At 34.0% G+C, this 21,834-nt stretch overlaps 1 non-coding gene across 1 annotated transcript; it reads left to right on the forward strand.

The window, feature by feature from the left end:
- Positions 1–6,410: 6,410 nt before the first annotated feature.
- LOC121215045 (small nucleolar RNA R71) lies at positions 6,411–6,517 on the forward strand. The gene has a single exon (XR_005910781.1). It is a non-coding gene; the product is annotated as a small nucleolar RNA R71 (small nucleolar RNA).
- Positions 6,518–21,834: the final 15,317 nt, after the last annotated feature.

A 21,834-nucleotide genomic window follows, 5' to 3' on the forward strand; every position in this document is an offset into this window, starting at 1 on the left:
TGAAATTAAATCTTAATGAGTCTAATTTCATATAAAAGAAGCAAATCAAGCAAAAGAGGTTTATATTTTGAGATATATGAATTTTAGTGAGGCAGGATTGAATTGACTTTGGAATCCTTTGTTCTGACTTGGAAAAATCATTAAAAATTGTAAAAAATAATTATGAGATATAATTTATATTATTAGAATCCTTAATGACTCTACTTAAAAAAAACAAACAAAAATATCATCTGAATTTTGTACAATGAGATAATTCATTTTTAGTGAAGAGAGGTCAGAGATGTTGAGTAGTGAAATAGGGGTGACTTTCAAGAATAAAATGTACTAATTGGCCAAGTAAAAAATTCTGAAAATTTTATGATAAGACGGTATATGAGTCTAGTTTGAGGTAAAATTTACAGAACTTAATTTGGAGTTACGTAGTTCTAGATAAAAATAATTTAGTGACTGAAATGTAGAAAAATAGTTTGCTGGAATTTGAATAAATATCAAATTTATGGTTGATTAAAATTATGTTATATATGGAAACATGTTTTAAATTTGTTTATCAATTACATACGTACTTACTAAGCTATATGCTTACTTCTCTTTTTTTTTCTTGTTTTATAGTGTTATAAATCATCTCGGAATTCGGACAGAGTCGGGGATCATCCACACTATCTACATTTTTTGATATTTTGAAACCAATATTTTTGAATTATGGCATGTAGAGAAGACTTAATGTTAATGTGATGTATGTATATACTAATTACTACTTAGCTTAAGATGTTAATGTATATTAATTGATAGGTTGTTTTTTTTTAAATGCTAGCGAGGTAACTTTGAATGTCGTGAATGATTTAATTATGTTTAAGTATATAGCTGTATTAGTTGAAATATTGAATTGGATTGAAATTATGTTTTGAAAGTTTGCAGGGGGGATTAGACATTTGTAAAAAGGATTATGTCAAAAATTTTATAAAAAAAAAATCCGATTGTATGAAAATATGTATTTTATGTTTGATAATATTTTTTACCCTGTTTCGGCAATGAACACGGGTAAGAGGTGTTAGAAGTCCTACTCAAAGTTAAAAACAATTAATAATGAAATTATCAATTGCTATTAAATTATTAAAACAAGAATAAAATATGATTAAAATTAAACTAATCCTAATTCTATGCTAAGTAGATAAAAATTAATATATAAATTATAAGAGATATAATTATATATTAAATTTTATCATATTTATATAAATATATATATTAAAAGAATATTTATTTTAGATGCCTTTTGGAAATATTTACAAAAAGAGGCACCTAGTTTATATTATTTACGAAATTAGCAACCAAATTTTAAAAACAATTCAATTAAGTCCCTAGACTTAATGAGAATTTGAAATTGAGTTGTAATTTAAAACTTGGATCACAATTTGACCCTTTTATTTGAAAAATTAAAAACTTATTTTGTCATTCAAGGAATAATTTCTCGGAAAATTATTTAAAAATCAATTCCCAAGAAGATTGGAGGGGTCACAAGCGGTCCCGCTTAAGTTCCAATCTCCTAGACAGAATTTATTTAAACATAATAAACCCGAAAATATACCCTAAATAATTTATTAAAAATAAAAAAAATTAAATATCTGATGAACTGAACAAGAGTTGATCCCGTTCAGGTTTTTCTCCGCAGTAATGTTTCAAACGCTGAGCATTGACTTGGAAATTACCTCTCTTACCTTAGAGTTCAACAACTCCATATGGATAGACGTGTTGAAACTTAAATGGACCAAACCAACGTGATTGTAGCTTACCTGGAAAGAACTTCAATCTGGAATTGAACAATAAGACTTGCTGACCTGCTTCAAATTCTCGAACTCGAATGTGGTTGTCATGCCATTTTTTAAGTCTTTCTTTAAGTAATTTGACATTTTCATATGAGAACATTCGGAACTCTTCTGACTCATTGAGTTGGAACATCTGTTTCTCTTTTGCGAGCTTAGGATCCAAATTAAGCTGTTAAAGAGCCCAGTAAGCTTTGTGCTCTAACTCCAATGGTAGATGGCAGGCTTTCCCAAAGACCAACCTATAGGGTGACATCCGTAACGGTGTCTTGTATGCTGTTCTGTAAGTCCATAAAGCATCATCTAATTTTGTGGACCAATCTCATCGGTTCGGGCAGACTACCTTCTCAAGTATGCCTTTGATTTCCTTATTTGCCAGTTCAGCTTGCCCATTTATCTGCAGATGGTAAGCTGTTGGAACCTTTTGTTTCACTCCGTGCTTGTCTAATAACCATTTTAACCACTTGTTCACAAAGTGGGATCCTTTATCACTGATGATAGCTCTTGGGGTTCCAAACCTTGTGAACACATGATTCTGCAGAAACTTCATCACAACCTTAGCATTGTTTGTCAGATATGCCTCAGCTTCGACCCACTTAGACATATAGTCTACTGCTACTAGTATGTACTTGTCACTGCAAGACGGAGGAAAAGGACCAAGAAAGTCAATACCCCATACATCGAACAAATCTACCTCAATGATGTTTGTTCGAGGCAGCTCATTTCTGTTGGTGACATTTCCAACCCTTTGACATCGATCATAGCTCTTCACGTAAGCATATGCATCATTGAATAATGTTGGCCAAAAGAATCCGGCTTGCAATGCTTTGGCCGCTGTACGAGTACCTCCGAAGTATCCCTGACCTGGAGCTGAGTGACAGTGGTATAAAATCTTCGGTATTTCATCTTTTGCCACGCATCTCTTGATCATCTGATCTGCACACTTTTTAAACACATATGGCTTTCCCTAGAAATAATACTTCACATCGTTAATAAACTTTTTCCTTTGTTGATACGTCTTATCAATTGGCATCAAACCACAAGCTAAATAGTTAGCAATATCAGCAAACCAAGGGGTATTATGGACATGATTTACCTTCAGGATATGTTCGTTTGGAAACGTCTCCTGAATTGGTATAAGAGGAGAATTCCCTTCTTGTGGCTCCAATCTGGACAAGTGATCTGCTACCTGATTTTCGACTTCCTTTTGATCTTGAATTACTAGATTGAACAATTGAAGTAGAAGTACCCATCGGATCAGCCTTGGCTTACCGTCTTTCTTCGCAAGTAAATACTTAATTGCCAAGTGGTCCGTATAGATAGTCACTTTGGTACCTACCAGATAAGATCGAACTTGTCGAAAGCAAACACAATAGCAAGTAACTCTTTTTATGTTATCGTATAATTCAGTTGAGCTCCTGTTAGGGTTCGACTTGCGTAGTAGATGTGATGAAAGCCTTTGTTCCTTCGCTGGCCCATGACAACTCCAATTGTGAAGTCACTTGCGTCACACATCAATTCGAATGGCAAATCCCAATCTGGTGTGACGATTATGGGTGCCGTGACTAATCGACTCTTCAAATCGTTGAAGGCTTTTAAGCATTCCTCATCAAACTTGAATATAGAGTCCTTCTCCAATAATTTGCATAAGGTTTTAGCAACTTTGGAGAAGTCCTTGATAAATCTTCGATAAAAACTGGCGTGGCCCAAAAAGCTCCTAACACCCTTTACAGATGTTGAAGGTGGGAGTTTCTCAATAATGTCTACCTTTGCTTTGTCTACCTCGATCCCATGTCTCGTTATCCGATGCCCTAGAACAACTACTTCTCGTACCATAAAATGACACTTTTCCCAGTTGAGTACAAGATTCGTTTCTTCGCATCTCCTTAGTACCTTGGTTAGATTGGCTAAGCAATCATCGTAAGTATCTCAGAATACTGAAAAATCGTTCATAAAAACTTCCAAATATTTCTCAACCATGTCAGTAAAAATAGACATCATACATCTTCGAAATGTAGCAGGTGCATTACATAAACCAAATGGCATTCGTCTAAATGCAAATGTACTGTACGGGCAGGTGAATCTCATTTTGTGTTGATTTTTCGGTGCTACTGTAATCTGATTATACCCTGAGTATCCATCAAGAAAATGGTAGTAATCTCGTCCTGCGAGTCTATCCAGCATCTGGTCCAAGAACGACAAAGGAAAGTGATCTTTCCTAGTCGCCGTGTTCAACTTCTGGTAATCGATGCAGATTCTCCATCCCGTAACCGTTCTAGTTGGTATCAACTCATTGTTCTCGTTCTCTACGACCGTGATACCTCTATTTTTGGTACGCACTAAATTGGGCTTACCCATGAACTGTCTGAGATGGGATAGATGATACCCGCATCTAACCACTTGATGATCTCTTTTTTTACTACGTCCTTCATGATGGGGTTCAATCTTTGTTGTCCATCGATCGTCCCTTTTTTGCCATCTTCCAGGATAATCTTGTGCATGCATACAGATGGACTAATACCGCGAATATCAGTTATGGTCCATCCGATGGCCTTCTTGAATTGTTTCAGAACTAAGATAAGTTTCTCTTATTGCTTAGTGGTCAATTCTGCTGAAACAATCACAGACAGAGTAGAAGAGTTACCTAAATAAACGTATTTTAAATGAGAAGGTAATACCTTGAGTTCTAATTTAGGTGGCTCCTCGATCGACGCTTTTGGTTGGGAATAGTTCTTTTTTTCTAACTCCAAAGATTCAAAATGGGATTGCGGATTAAATCCCCTTTGATTAGCTTCTAGCAAAGCTAAGTATTCATCCTTCTCTTCATCATTTAGAGGATCCAATGTCAAAATTCTTTCCAGTGGGTCCTCAGCACAGTTGAGTTCCTTCTCCACTATTAAATCCTTTAAATCAGACACTGCAGATCAATCATCCATTATGTCAGGAAATTGCATAGACTTAAAGACGTCAAATGTTACCTGATCATCTTGAACACGCATAGTGAGCTCGCCCTTCTGCACATCAATAAGGGTCCTTCTAGTTGCTAGGAACGGCCTTCCTAGGATGATTGGTACTTCTTTGCCAGCTTCAAAATCTAGAATTACAAAGTCAGTAAGAAAAATAAACTTATCTACACGTACCAATACGTCCTCGATTTTTCCTTCTGGATGTGCTAAGGATCGATCTGCTAGTTGAAGGGTAATTGTAGTTGGTCTAAATTCTCCTATCCCTAACTTCCTAAATATTGACATAGGCATCAAGTTGATACTTGCACCTAAGTCAAATAATGCCTTACCACAATATGTTGCTCCAATGTTGCACGGTATGGTAAAACATCCAGGATCCTTCAATTTTGGGGGTAGTTTGTCTTGAAGATATGCACTGCATTCCTTCGTCAGAGCTACCGTATCAAATTCTCCAAGTCTTCGTTTCTTAGACAAGATATCTTTTATGAACTTGACGTAGTTCGACATTTGCTCAACTGCTTCAACCAACGGGATGTTGATGTGAAGTCGCTTGAGTACGTCAAGGAACTTCTTGAATTGAATCTCCTGCTTCTGTTTCTAAAGTCTTTGAAGGTAGGGTGGTGGTGGTTTCATTACTGGGACTTATTCTGGTTGATTCATCTTTGGCAACAATTCTGCATCAAACGACGTTGTTAGTTGATCAGAATTAGCTGGTCTTGAGGTTACTTCGTTGGGTTTTACAGATTCTGGTTCTGGTGAAACTGAAATTTCAACACTTGGTTGAACTTCTTCTGAATCTTGAGCATCAGTTGGCTCCTTTTCAACTTCGACAGTGTTGGGCTCTACTGTCTTTTCGCTCCTCAATGTCAATGCTTTACATTGTTCCTTCCCCAGATTTCTTGGATTCTTCGTGTCACTAGGTAGAGCACCTTGTGGTCAATTCTTGAGTTCAGTAGCAAGCTGGCCCACTTGATTCTCCAAATTCCTTAGAGTGGCGTCGTTTTTTTCCATATATGCCTTCAATAGATTCTCTAAGTTATTGGATGGTTCCGCTTTGGTTGGTTTTTGAACTTGTTGGGGGAAACTAAGAGGTTGAGTTGGTCTAGGTTGGGGCTAAGTGTTACTGGTTCCAGCCCCTTGTTTACTCCAGGAAAAATTCGGGTGATTTCGCCACAATGAGTTATAAAAGTTGGATTGCAGTCCTTGCCTCCCTCGGATTTGGTTTTGGTTACCCATGTAATATACGGATTCGAGGTCCAACGGATATTCTTCAAACAAATGTCTTTCCCCACAATACACATAGGCTATATTCTCAAATTGGTTAGGAGGTTGGGCTGTAAAACTGTTAGACCCATTAGTGGTAAGATTCTTAAGCATTGAGGATATTAAAGATACCTGATATGCGAGTGAAGTGAGAGCGTCCACTTCATGTATTCCAGTGACTCGTCTTCCTAACACTGCTCGATTGGTTGGCCATTGATAATTGTTGTTGGCAATCCTCTCAATAATTTCGTAAGCCTCATTATAAGACTTAGAAAGGAGAGCACCATTAGCAGAGGCGTCCACTACCATCCTCGTGTGAGCGTTGAGACCATTATAGAATGTCTCAAGTTGAATGCAATGTGGGATTCCATGATGAGGGCACTTTCGTAATAACTCTTTGTACCTTTCCCATGCCTCGTACAGGGACTCATCATCCATTTGTTGGAAGGAAGTGATCTCATTCCCTAACTTGGCATTCTTGCTCGGCGGGAAATACTTCATGAGGAATCTCTCGGCTAACTCTTGCCATGTAGAAGTGGAGTTCAGTGGCAATGAGTTCAACCAGGCACGAGCTCTGTCCCTTAGCGAATATGGGAACAGCTTCAGTCGTAATGCATCTCCGGGTACTCCGGTTAACTTGAAAGAATCGCTCAGTTCCATAAATAGTCTTAAGTGAAGATGAGGATCTTCAGTAGGTATTCCACTGAATTGGCCCTTAATCTGAAGCATCTAGAACATGACTGGCTTTAGCTTGAATTGTTGTGCCTCGATTTCAGGTCTCCTAATACTCGGATTAAGATCGTTAAATACTGGAACGACATACTATCGTAAAGCTCTATCCCTATCATCAACAATAAGGATAGGATTCTAAGCAAGGTTTGCTCCGTTTCCTTAATTCATAGTCTCAAAGTTTATCTCTTCAGTCCTTCTCTGGTTCACTTGTCTTCTTCGTTGTCGAAAGGTTCGTTCTATTTCAGGGTCCACAGGGAGTAAGTCGATAATTTGGTCAATACTTATAAACACCTGAAATAATCACAGAAAGATTAAGTGAGTAAAGATTTAAACAGGAAAATAAATAAACCAAAATGTAAAAATAGATTCACAAATAATGGCTTTTTTTTAAAACAGTCCCTGGCAACGACGCCAAAAACATGGAATGACGAAAATGTGCAAGTGTACACAATCGCAACAAGTAATAAAGTGACAAATAAATTTCAAGTTGTCGTACCCACAGGGACTTTAAAAGAATTATTTATGAAAGTAAGTATAAACACTTCGGTGAAAGAAAATTATTTGGATTTGGGAAATGAATAAAAACTAGAAAACAAAGTAAATAAAATAAAATAAAATAAAATAAAATAAAATAAAATAAAATAAAGTTTTAATGCACGATTTCAAAAGCTGATTTTAATCAAGATGATATTATTGTGTTGGATTAATTACATTTCCTTACCTTAGAATCATTAAACTTATGCTTATACTCATTACTAATAAATCATGGCAAATCAGTAATTCGCTAACTTATGAATATATTTACAAATCAAAAATCCATTCATCTCTTGTACATATTCCTATTTCAATTCGACCGATAAAATAGATTTATAAAGATAAACATGTTATTGCACATACATACTTATTAGATTAAACAATCTCTCGCATATTCCTATGTCGATTCAAACGATTAATTCAACCTAATAAGCATATAAAAGACTATGTAAGGTAACAAAGTATCCTTACCTTGAAGTAGTTTAATCACAATAATCTTGCAAGTTATGCAAGGCATATGTATCGCCAAATACAATGCTAATCTAATCTTCAGCTACCTTTGAAGAATTAAACATGCACTGATTAAGTACTGTGTCCATTAATTACAATTTCAATGCATTTAAATAATTAATTCTTTATTTATCTCATAATTGTAATGAAAAAATAACTTAATCATGGTTTTACTTAATCAAACATTTTACCGAGGCCTATAACAGCATAAACATAAATTTAACAAATCAAGAGGATGGAATGCAATCAACCCAACACAAATTAAATTCAAGCTAAACTGATTAAATTAACCATTCCAATAGCATAAATATTCATAGATATGTTCATCATAAAAACATCAAAAATTAAAGAGATAAGAAACAATAATCAAATCCGGTGGTTTTCCGTGGCTTGACTAGGTTGCTCCGTTCTTCCTTCTTTGTTGTCCTCGCCGGTCAAGGCTGCTATGAACACTCAATTGCTGCTCCAAAATGGCTGAAGAATAATCCTTTTCCAAGAGGAGAAATTGGCACAAGAGCAAGGAACTTTGAATGGGAAAATGAGAGAAAAAAGTGAGAGAGGAGAGAAGAGATGTGAATGAGGGATGATTTGAATGGGCAGCAAAGGGGGGTTTATATATTTTAGGATGGCTGCTAAAAATAGAAAATTTCAGCAGCCAACGAGCCCCCTCATGGCCGGCCATCCTACATGGAAAAGTTGAGACTTTCAACTTTGCTAAAATTAGCCTGAGGTAAATTTGTAAAGCATTAATTTAAGGTGAGGTTTGAATGCAATTTGGAAGTCTTCCAAGGGCCTTTTTGAAGCTCATTTAATCAGCTAAAAATGCTGATTTGGGTCAGCATTTGAACGATTCTGGGCTGCCCAATTGGTGGCTGGTTCGGTTCGCTCAATTTGGTTCAACTGGTGCGGTTCAACTGGGCCCTTTTCCCATAATTAATTAAAATTAATTTATTTAGCCCAAATTAAATTGGGAATAAATTAAAATTAATTATATTATGAATTAATACACATATTTGGACCGTCTTAGGCTAGAAATTATTTTGCCTTGTTACTTTGAATTGCTTTTTGGTTTTGTTCTTTTAACAGTGTCTGCTAGGTCAATTTTCGCCCTTTGTACGAATCTATAAAAAATAATCAAAATTCACTAAAAATAAATGTAAATTTGACTAAAAATTAACATGTTCAAATTTTTAATACAATTTAATTATTTTATAAAAATTAATTATTTTATAAAAAAATCTTATCGAAAATGCATGATTTTAAGTAAAATTAGGTATGAAAGAGTACATAAATCTTTGTGTTTCCAGTGTCCCACAGCCTCTATCTTGTGTCACGATATTAATGGCAGTTTACTAGCTAGGGCGTGTCTTCAGGGCTGTGTCGCAACATCTTATGGCTATGTCGCGATATTGATGGCAAACTACTCCTTTTGGTACTTTGTTCAATGTGTTGCGACTTCCAAGCTTCGTGTTGCAATATCGTGGGTGACTGCTGCTAGCTATGCGAATGTTTGGACTAGAAATATGGCAAGAAAAATATATAAAATTAAGCAGCGCTATCTACAAGTATACGAGTCAAATTGTAATATGGGTTACTATTACAACGAAACACTTCGAGAAGCATTTCGAGGATTGTATCGAAAGGAGGTTGAATTAAACCTAAATTAATTCTTTGCACTAATAAGTCTAAATAGTATCGATTTAAAAATATATTACGAAAAATAAAATTAACATAAATTAAATGTATTAGCCTAAAAATTATTATAAGGCCCTAAAAATAGTTCTAGTAGTTTCGGGTAAGTTTATTGGGTTCCGATTGAAAAAATAGGAGTTAATCGAGGTTATTAGTAATTTTTCTCTTAGTTTAGTTAGCTTAATTTCATTTTTAAAAAATCAGGAAATAATATTTTGGAAAATAAAAATATTTTTAGAAAAATTAATTTTATAGTTTTAAAATTTTTTTTGGGTAAAATAAATATTTTTGGGTCAAATTAGAATTGAAAAATAAATTAAAATGGGGGTTTAATTGAAAGAATTTAAAATATTAATTACATAGGACCATTTTGCAAAACAAGAAAAATGTTTGAGTGGTTTTATGGAAAATTGCCCATATTTTCAAAATTTTTGATGGAAAGGATTACTTTGTAAAACAAGGGAATTGTGGGAGTGGCCTAGTGACAATTTCCCCAATTTTTGAAAATCAGGTGAAGGTTCTTTAGCTGAAAAACACTGCAACCCCCTCACTTCACACACAATTTTCACCCGATTTCTAAGCGTTTTATCTCATTTTTCTTTTTCATTTTCGAAGTCCACATGTCAAAGATTAGATCTCATCTTTTATTTTATCCAAATTCCCTCAAAATTTTCCAGAAAAAGATTTTCAAATTTGGGAAAAAACTCATCTGAGTTCTTCAAAAATCTTGATCTAATCTTCAATATTGATGATTCTAGATCGATTGAAGCTAATTTCTCAACTCTAAATTCATTTTAAATTTATTTTTAATCATTATTTTTTATTTAAATAAATTAAAATGGTTTTTCAAATCTTGATCTCTTATCTCTTGAACATGAAATTCATCAACGGTGAATTCATGGTTTTGAGTTGGAATCTAAGTTTAAATGGATATCTAAGCTTAAATCATGTTTATTAAGAGGCTTTGGATAAAGAAAACAAAAGATTAAACTCGTTTGATTGATCAATTTTGACAAATCTGTTTTAACTAAAAACATGAGTTGATTTTCTGGAAAATTATGAAACGGTTTGTTTGATGAAATTGATGCTTAGGTTTTGTGTTTATAGATTAGAAATGTAGTTTAGAAATGGTTTTTGGTGCAGAGAAAGTCATTTAAGGGTTGAAATTTGTATTTCGGCTTTACTGTGAGTTTTCGGTAAGGTAGATTGGAGAGGCGTTTTAGATCAGTGTGCTTCAAGATTTTTTGATTTTCTTATTGTTAATGATAGCTTGTAACATGTATTTTATCCCTGTTTAAGCTCCACAATGAGGAGAGTCCATTATTAATCAAAATCGAGGTCCGAACACAACTACTTGATACACTTTGGCTTGAGAAGCAAAGTGTTAAGGTGGGAGGTTTTTAAAGGAATTTGGTAAACATGCCTATTTACATTCTAAATTGAGGTTTTTAATTGTGTTTGTAATGATTAAATTGTATCTCAAATGGTTTAGATTATTAAAATTGATTTTAATTTTATATAAGCATATTTGTAAATGATTTATGGAAATTGTAATTTGTGTGTTTGGTATGATTGATTTGAATTGTATTGAATAATAATTGGAGAATGAATTACTTTATATTAGAGCACTTGATGATGGCTTAATGATTGGTTTTAGATCCATGGACAAAGAAACTTATTGTGCTTATCTATGTTGGTACTAAAATTCCTAAGCGACATGATTTAAATTGAATTTTTATATCATGAACTAAGTGTTTAAATATCAGTTTTTATGCCCTGTATGGTTGGTTATATTGGAAACATTGCATGGTGGATCCATTGGATATAAATGGTATGCCATAGGATTAGTGAGTACTCACCACTATATGTGTTATTTGTGAGCATATGGCTTTATGAGTATTGATTTTGTTAGAGTGGATAAGGGAGTGTTGAGCCTTTTTCTCCACTCAATTGTTGGCAATTTCGAGGTGATGTAAGGGAGTGTGTGGCTACGCCCCACTCAACTAGAGTATTGTATTCGGTATTTAGGAGATCGGAGACCCGTTTAGCCAATGCATGATAACATGTTTATATTTTTCCATGGATGTCATTTGCCAATATAAGTGTTTGTTTGTTAATTAAATTATGTTTCCATATGCCATAATAAATGTGATTTTTACTCGTAGAATAGCATATGAAATTATGATGTTATGATGTTGCATTGTTGCGGGAAATTTTAGCCAACTAAATGCTATAATTGAGCATGAAAATATAATTGAAACTATGATTCATATACTCGAAATTTGATACATGATTTTCCTTGGTTTAAGTATGTTTTTGGTGTGATTTGCTTATTGAATTTATGGCTACTCACTGAGCTTTTTTAGCTCACACCCTCATAGCTTTGTGCAAAGTTTTTTTTTTCGGCTTTGGGGAGTTGAAGAGCAAGGGCAAGGCTGGTCAAATTTTAAGGCTATTTGGTATTATAGAATAAGGGCTCTTCTTTAGAAAAATTAGAGGGTATTGTGGCTTTCAATTGGGATAATTTGATATACTTGTAATGGACGTTTGAGACTTTTAATTGGATTTTAATTTTGAGATGTTATACTTGTTTTTTTTAATGATTGATTTTATGGTTAAATATTGTGTGGATTATGGTATGTTGCTAAGTGATATCATGGTGATTGAAGCATGAATTTTTCACTAATACATTTTAATTGTAGCTTGTCAAGGAGTGGATAGCTTTGTGGCTAAGGTAAGTCCATTGTATGATTTAATTGTTGTTTGTTAAGCATGATTTTGAATTTTTAAATTATGAATACATGTTGTTTATTAGTTGTAATTAGATTAATTAAAATTGTATATATATGATTAAAGTAATAAAACTTAGCTAATATAGCCTTAATTAGTAAATGAATTAAGGAAAAATGGTTAATTAAAATGAATTTTAGGCGTTTCCCAAAATTGATTAAAAGTTGGTAATCATTTAGAATTAAAATCGAGATCATTTAGTTTTAAGTGGCAAAATATACTCTTAGGGTTAAATCCTTAAATATAGTTTTAAAATGGTTCACATATCGCTTCCGCAATAAGATTAGACAATTATTAGTTAGAATTGAGGTGTGTAAACTCGAAATTATATAGGGTTTTTCTATATATTTTTACCACCTTTTTACTTAATAAATATGTTTATCTTGAGTAATTCTTATTAAAATAAGTGAATTTTACTTAATTAGTAATATTGGGCATGAATTCATAAAGTATGTGAAATTGTGCTTAATTACCATGTTAGGCCATAATTTCAGGCTAATCTTATCCCCCACGTCACAATTATATTCTCTCTCATTTTTACCCTAGTTGATTCATTTTCTTTCTCCAAGTTTTTTTCAGTTTTTTCTTTTTCACCATTTTCAATATTTCCTCCATAACTGTAAAGGTCTCAACTTCTTTTTTTGCGGTTACTATTTCTTCTCACATGGCTTGACGTATACTATCTTTATCAACCTCTATGCCTCCAAGAACATTTTTCAACAACGCTGCTGAAGAAAAGTACAACAAGAACACATCAAAGCGACCCTTTTGTGTGGAAAACGACTTTCTTTTTCAAGACGCGGCCTTTATGGGATACACTGAAGCAATTTCTTCTGTGGTGGAGAAACCTGGATGGCAATTCTTTTTCCTTCATCATGTTTAACCTCTCCAAATAATGATTTCATCTATGTACTCGGTGCTTCGGTGTTATTTGATGAATACTCCATCAGTACACAATATGGGTTACTTGACGTCCCTAATGAACATTCTCAATTCGTGAAGACAATAATAGCAGAAGGACTCAATCAAGTTCTTGCGGATTTATGCGTGGATGGGACCAAATGGACAGTTTCTTGGAATGACTACTACAACATCGATCGTATTTTCTTGAAGCCTTATTGTAGAGTATGGTACCATTTTCTTAAATCTCGCCTTAGTCCTTCAACTTATAATTCTACTATTGTGAAGGAACGCATGTTGTTACTGCACTCTATTATGACTGGCAGAAAGATAAATGTTGGAAAAATTATTTTTAGAGAAGTTCATTGTTGCGCATAAAAGAATGTAGGCACCCTAAATTTTCCATCTCTAATTACTGCAGTTTGTAAATGGGTCAATGTCCCTATCCAAGCAAATGGGGACAAAATACCTAACAAAGGAGCCATCACCAAACAAATTACCATGATAATTTTAAGGGAAGAAGTGCCACAGAATCCTGGTTCTGTATCAATCTCTTCTCCACCTATTGATACCCTTTCCAGCCCATCCACATCTCATGGTGGTTTCAAGCAATGAGTGCTTGGTGCTCACGAGATGTTGAAACAACAATTTTGTTTGATGGAGAAGCAACAATTGAGGACAGCTACTAATCTAAGCAAAGCTTAAGAAGAAATGGATTTATTTTGGGGTATGTCAGACAAAGGGATAATGCCGTCAAGAAATCTCTTTAGAAAAACTTTACCAGGCCCATGCTTACATTCCCTATTTTTCCTAAAGATTTGTTATCGGACCTAGAGGATGAAGATCAGGATGAAGTTAAATTCGCTGTGATGGACACTATAGCAGAACCAACCACTGCAGAAGAGAAGAACAAAGAAATAGAGGGGGGAAGATAAAACATAATTGGTGAAAATTGAGTCAGATATGGAAGGAGATAACATGAATTAAACTTACGCACCATAAGAACCTGCTATTGCACCTCAAACCACTGCACCCATGTCGAATCAAGATCATGCAATTAATCAACTGATTGATGATCTCACAAAATCAGATGATGATGAGGAAGAGGAAGAGGTGCCAATAAATTAGCTCAAACGGAAGTAGCGCTACAAGCACACTGCTAGGAAATCCACCCGATCCAACTAAAGTAACACAATTCCTTTCCAAGCTTTTGTTTTTACTTTTCATTTGCATATTTTTTTTCATTTGTTTTACATCCATTCATAATTTTTTTCATTGCATTTTCTAGTTGTTTATTTGTTTTTTCATAAGTAAAATTTTGTGTCTGATCATGCACTGAGGATAATGCATCCCTTAGGTTTGGGGGTGTGTTGCAATATTGCATGTATGAGATATTTTATTTAAACATCAGATCATTTTTTCATTCATTTTTCCATGACATACAAATGTTAAATGACTGTTAAACCATGAAAAGTATATTGTCATCTATGATGTTCAATGAGGATAATAACTCTTCAAACTATGAAAATTGTGATAGTTGATTAGATATGTTTAGCTTAGGATAGTCGTGTGAAAATTGATGCCTAAAAGTAGAATGACCTAAGTATAATCACAATTAGTCTATAATAGGTTTCTTTTAATACACTTAGAAGTCTTGAAACTAAGATCAGTAAGTTAGCATTGTGTAATAATAAATACCATGACAAAGTTATGGATAAATGAACAAATAAAGTAAAATTTAAAAAGACACTATAAATCACTCCAATGTTTGAAACTGTTGAGTAGGCCAGTAATAATTTGTTTGCTCCATTGTATTATTGATCAAAAAAATAATATCAAATAAGGGTGACTAAAGAATATATATAAAAAATAGTTTAGGGGCATTCCATGAAGATGTAGGCTGAGTAGCTAAGGGGGTAGTTATTTTCTCCATCCATCTTTTTAGTCAAAAGCCTTAGCTTCATTAGTTAATTACATTCAAATTGTGGTGTGATGTACTTGACTATCTACTGTATGCTCCATTCAAATTTTCAAGTAAAGAAATCATGTGAGAAAATGAATGCCTTAGAGAAAATTTTATATTATGTAATGACAGAATAAGTATGAGAAGAAAAACTGAGTTTACTGGAAAGATAAACTAAGTACATTAAGAGGTGCTTGTTATAGTCATAATTGTATAAATATTTAGGAACTTTATTTTTAGGTAACATTTTCTGCACTTTTTATGCTAAACAAACCTATAAAATTTGAACCAATTTTTTTTATAGAAGATTGCTGAGAATGGATATATAAAATATGTTTTGTTTGGTTTACCAGTACAAGAGGCAATTGTGTAGTTATGGCAAATTCATGCATTCATATATATTCTGCTTGTGGACAAGCAAAAACTCAGGTTTGGGGGGTGTGATAACTCTTAAAAAGAATTATCTTTTGAACCTCTAAGCTTGATTAAATGCCTATACTTAAGTAGATATATTTGCATTTTTAGGTTATTTTTAAAACATTACATAATAAAGCTTGGATTGTGTCTTAAACGTTATTTCATGTTACTTTTACTATTAGGAAGAAGGGAATTGGTTGTTATATGCAGCAAGTGCAGGAAGGATGGAAAATAAGGAAGAGAATGAAGTGAAATATTGCCATGGCAAAAGGTTGGATGGATTGCCAACATAAATGCCATGGTAATTCCAGGAAAGTCCTGACATAGCACTCAGTCCTCGTCAATCTCAGATATGTACCAGACAAATCCACCTAAAAAAGAGGGAGAAAAGTATGTGCTGAGATAGGGGACCTATCCTATAAAAGAGGAAAGAGAAAAGAATCTTAGGGGGACTTTTACACGAGGATTTTGGAGGAGGATTTGGGAGAGCAGTTTTCACTCTGAAGAAACTCGTGTGAAAAATTCCATAGAAGAGGGAGAGGGTAGCAGCTTAAGAGAAAAAGCAGAAATGCAAGGAAAGGGACTAGCAATCAACCTTGGCCTCTGCATGATTCAGCAATGTCAAAGTGAAAGCTGGAGTGGCGAAAGCTTCTTGCAATTCTACGTTCATTTTGTTAATTGATTTATGTGATTTCTAAACTATTAATGATAATTTTGAATGTTATTCAGATTTTGGATTTTAAATCCCAACTCATGAGCTAATTTCATTTGGGTTGGAATTATTGGATCTATCTTGATACTTTTAATGATCATGGTGATATTTTGAGTAGATCTACTATTTTATTCGGTTTGGATTATTTTAAATATATGCTTGGTATATCCTTAGACGTGATTTAATTCTGAAAAGGTTAAATAAGTTGGATCATAATCTAATGATATGGGTGAATACTCATAGCACACTAGACATAGAGTTGTGATTTGTACAAAGTCAGGAAGAACATTGTTAGGTATTTTTCTTAAGACTTGTAGACATACAAAGACTTAGAATGAAAGCTCAAATTCTAGCTATTGAAAGAAGCAAAATGTAATAGTTATACTCTGAGCAGTAATTTGGTCAAGATTTTGCCATGAAATTTTTATGTTATTAAGATATAATCCAAGTAATTCCAACCTTCCCATTTAACAACATTAATCTTCTCAACTTTGACTCGAAGAATTTCCACAACATTTTATTCATTTTTTGATTTTTTAAAAAATTTCATACAATAATACTTCACTTCAAATCACTATTCTGTTTACTTTGTCATAAGCCTAATTAGTATAGTTTATAGTAACAACTCTACCATATTTTGACCTATTTTGATCCCTATGGAGACGATCTCACTTCTCATTTTATTACTTGATTCGACGTGTATACTTTCATATTTACATTACATATTCACACGCGACAGTCTCTGGGTATGGCGTGTAGCTTCAAGTGGCATCATTCATTGATGGCTTGATAGTGGCCTCTAGACGATGTAATTTTTCCAAGATTTGTTGATACTTATCGTCTTCCTTAACCACTTGAGCCATTGACAGCTTCTTGCTATATGAAAAGTGCTCTTTCAGCCACATGTATGAGTTCATTTCCATGTCTTCGATCAATTAACAGGCTCACTCATAGGTGTTATTCATGAAAGCTTTGTGTAACACCCCAATCCCGTATCCGTCGCCGGAATAGATAAAGGGGCGTTACCAGTCTTGAAACTCATATCAGAATAGTAAGTTTTTTTTTTGAATATTCCTTTAGATAAGTACTAAAGACAGTCAGGGATACAATTTAAACTTCTCTAAGTAAACATTCAAAAGATGCCATTTTCGCATGGCTTATATACATTAACCAAAAATATTCTTCCGCCACTAGTCTATTCTATACATGCCATAAGATAATCCAAAACGTAGCAGTACCAAACAGTGGATAGTGATAGTGTGACGAGTTGCTGACGATCCCCGAGCCTGTAGCTTCGCAATGAGATCTATAAAACAGAGGAAACAGAGTAAACGGAGTAAGCATTACAATGCTTAGTAAGTTTTAAGCAGTGTCAACAGATAACAATAAAATTATAACATAGTTGTTCGTATTTTTATTTCACTATTCCTTCGGGCATACCATCCCTTTACCGAATGTGCACCTCTCATCATATACAATAGGCAGATAAACTTTCACATAAAAGTGAGCTCATGTGACATAGATATATCGTATGATTTCACATAACCTCTCACACTGATCCGATGTCACATAATCATAGGAATAGTCTCATAGATTGCTCTCGTATGCATCACATAACTACCTTATGATTTAGTGCAAATCAAGCTCACATATAAACTTGGAGTACATACCTGTTTAACCTTTCGCATTGAATATATTTATAAGCAATTCTTATTACGAAGTCTTATAGCTTTAACCTCTACTTGGATTATCGGCGAGACCTTTAGCTCAGACGTAATCTCCACACGAAGTTATCGGGTCTTTAGAGCTTGGATATAGTACGAGCACGAAGCCTACGGACATTAATCAGTGATAATATTCTCGCATAAAGCCTGCGGGGTTTTAACCCGGATATAGTACTGACACAAATGCCCTTCGGGACTTATCACATTTATACACTTTCACATCCATCACGTTGGCCACTCGGCCCTATCACATATATACACTTTCACATTCATCACATTGGCCATTCGGCCTTATCACATATATACACTTTCACATTCATCACATCGGCCATTAGGCCTTATCACATATATACACTTTCACATTCACCACATCGGCCATTAGGCCTTATCACATATATACACTTTCACATTCATCACATCGGTTATTAGGCCTTATCACATATATATACACTTTCACATTCATCACATCGGCCATTAGGCCTTATCACATATATACACTTTCACATTCACCACATCGGCCATTAGGCCTTATCACATATATACACTTTCACATTCATCACATCGGCTATTAGGCCTTATCACATATATACACTTTCACATTCATCACATCGGCTATTAGGCCTTATCACATATATACACTTTCACATTCATCACATCGGCCATTAGGCCTTATCACATATATACACTTTCACATTCACCACATCGGCCATTAGGCCTTATCACATATATACACTTTCACATTCATCACATCGGCGATTAGGCCTTATCACATATATACACTTTCACATTCATCACATCGGCCATTAGGCCTTATCACATATATATACACTTTCACATTCACCACATCGGCCATTAGGCCTTATCACATATATACACTTTCACATTCATCACATCGGCCATTAGGCCTTATCACATATATATACACTTTCACATTCACCACATCGGCCATTAGGCCTTATCACATATACTATCATGTACAGACTTGGTCTTGGCCGAATCTACATCCATCACTTTCCAATGAATAATTCAATTTTACGCCATACTATCATTTCATAGTCGAATACTCATAAACTTACAATATCACGATTTAGAATTCAAGTATGGGTTTAATCAATAGCTTATGAGCAACTAAAACAAGTTTATCAAGGTTTACAACATAATCTCAAATTCAGCACAAGCTGTTTTTCCTGAGCAATAGTCACTAAATTATTTATAACTGGAGCTACAAAACTCCAAATCACTTTCCGTTAATTTTTCCTGAATATAGACTCGTATATCTTCCATCCATAAAATTTCCAGAATTTTAGGTTTGGCCAATCAATACCAGATTTTTCTTAAAGTTTCCCCTGTTTCACTGTTTGACTAATCTGACCACTCTTCACTACGAATCAAATTTCTCATTTTACAGAATTCAAAATGTGTTGTATTTGATTTCATTTGAAACTAGACTCATTAAGATTTAATTTCATGTCTCATTCAGCCTCTAATTCAAGTCCATAAATTTATGGTGATTTTCTAAAGTCACGTTACTGCTGCTGTCCTAAGCAGACTATTTCAAATTACCCTTAAATTCCCAAACTCAAACACTTAAGAACTTACCATTTGAGCTTAGAACATATCATGGCCACATCATATCTTATGAAATCAACTCATCATGTCCTATTATAATAGAATTTACTCAACGTTTAAACACTTAAAACTTACCTCGGATGTGGTCGAACAATTTCGGCTGCTATTCGATCACTTTTTCCTTTCCCTTATCCAACTGTGGTCCTCTAAGCTCTTGAGCTAATTCAAACAAATTTAACTTATTAAAGTCTCATTATGCTAGCTTATGGCCGAATATGACAAGGAGTTTGATTGGTCATATGGCCACCTTCTAGCTCAACTACACAATGGTCATATGCATTTTTAATCACATCAAGCAATTTAATACAATTCATTCGAACATCAAAAGAAAACCTCAAGGTACTTAGCTCATATATACTTTAGGCATTAGAGTCACATATATATATGGAATCATGAATCAAACTCAACATTTTAGCTAATATTCCCCCTTGGCCGAATTTTCTAAGCCAAGACAAAAGCATCAATATGCTTGCCTCTAACCGAATACATGCAACACCAATCTTCTTCCTATGGCCGAATATGCATGTCTATGTTGAGGCCGATTATATACTTAATACCACACATAAATGGCATACATTTTACTAACTAATGCATTACATATTATTTAACCATGTATATCACCAATCAATTTCATCACAATTTCACTTAAGCATAATCTCAATACAATACATCGTGCTCAAATCATTATTCAAGTTCAAATTCGGCCAGCACACATATACATACTAGCAACTATGTATTAACATTGCATTTCATACTATAACCGAATGTATAGCTCATCGAAATATATTTATTCATGTTCCCTTAACACATATTGGTCAACTAGATCATGCATTATTCTTTGGCACATTTGGTCATTAAAGCAATCACCTATTTAACTTTCAAGCATTTTTATACTAACATTTCTCCCAAGGCCGAATTTATATACAACCTTTAGTACTCATTTAAAGTTTATATTTTAAGTAATTAATATACACAATATTAACCAAATATCCATTTACTAAGCATTTTAACTAATTTTCCTTCAACTATCCACACATTCGGCAATCACATAATCAAACACTAAACCTTAACTTCCAAGCCAAAACAACTAGCAAATTCAACACATCCAACATAAATTTCCATGCTAATGACATCAAAACAACTACTAAGAATTTCAAGCTCCTTGGTCGAATTTCAATCTTCCAAAATAACAAAAATTTGAGCCATGAAATAGGTAGAATTCAAACTAACCATTCAATTTATGCATGAATTTCCAAGAGTAGCATTGTACATACCTTGATCTAGCAATCTCCTTAGCCGAAAATTTTAACAACAAAAGGAAATTTCTTCTCCACCCTTTCCTAGCTACGGCAATGGAGGAATAAACCAACTTTGGTTTCTCCTCCTACTAACACATTATTTTTATTACCCATACTCTTTTATTCATCTTTAATTCATTTAATACATTTTTTATTACATATTTCTCACCACTAATAAATATAATAATATTAAACCATGCATATAATGCCCATACTTATGAGCTTGGCCGGCCACTAGCATTAAAAGTGGCAAATTGGCATGCAAACCCACTTATTTGCATCATTCAATAATTAATCACTTAAAATAAGCCACACATATATTCAAAGCTTCTCACATAAGTCCTTTTTATTTAGAAACACATTCAAATTGACAAAAATCAAAGCATTCAAATTTCACACATGCATGATCACATATTTTAGACATAAAATATTATATTCAATTATTTTTGCAACTCGGTTTAGCGGTCCCGAAACCACTTCCTGATTAGGGTCAGAATAGGGCTGTCACACTTTGCCCAATGTGCTATCTAAGGCGGCTCTTAAACTCCCATCCAATTCATTATAATTTACGCTTGCACTGTGAGGTGAAACATGATTTACAATATATGGTCCTGTCCATTGTGATTTCAATTTTCTGTGGAACAATTTTAACCTTGAGTTGGATAAAAGCACCTTCTGTCCTGGCAAGAAGTCTCTTTTCTTTATTCTTGCACCATCCTGAATTTTTCTCCTTTCCTTATACAGTTTTGTGTTTTCATAGGCCATAAATTCGAACTCTTCTAATTCTTGTAGTTGGAATATTCTTTCTTTTTTGGCTAAATCAAGATATAAGTTTAATTCTTTTATTGCCCAATATACTTTCTTTTCTAATTCAATGGGCAAATGAT

This window comes from Gossypium hirsutum, chromosome D02 (genome assembly GCF_007990345.1).
Source record: "Gossypium hirsutum isolate 1008001.06 chromosome D02, Gossypium_hirsutum_v2.1, whole genome shotgun sequence".
NCBI classification, from domain to species: Eukaryota; Viridiplantae; Streptophyta; class Magnoliopsida; order Malvales; family Malvaceae; genus Gossypium; species Gossypium hirsutum.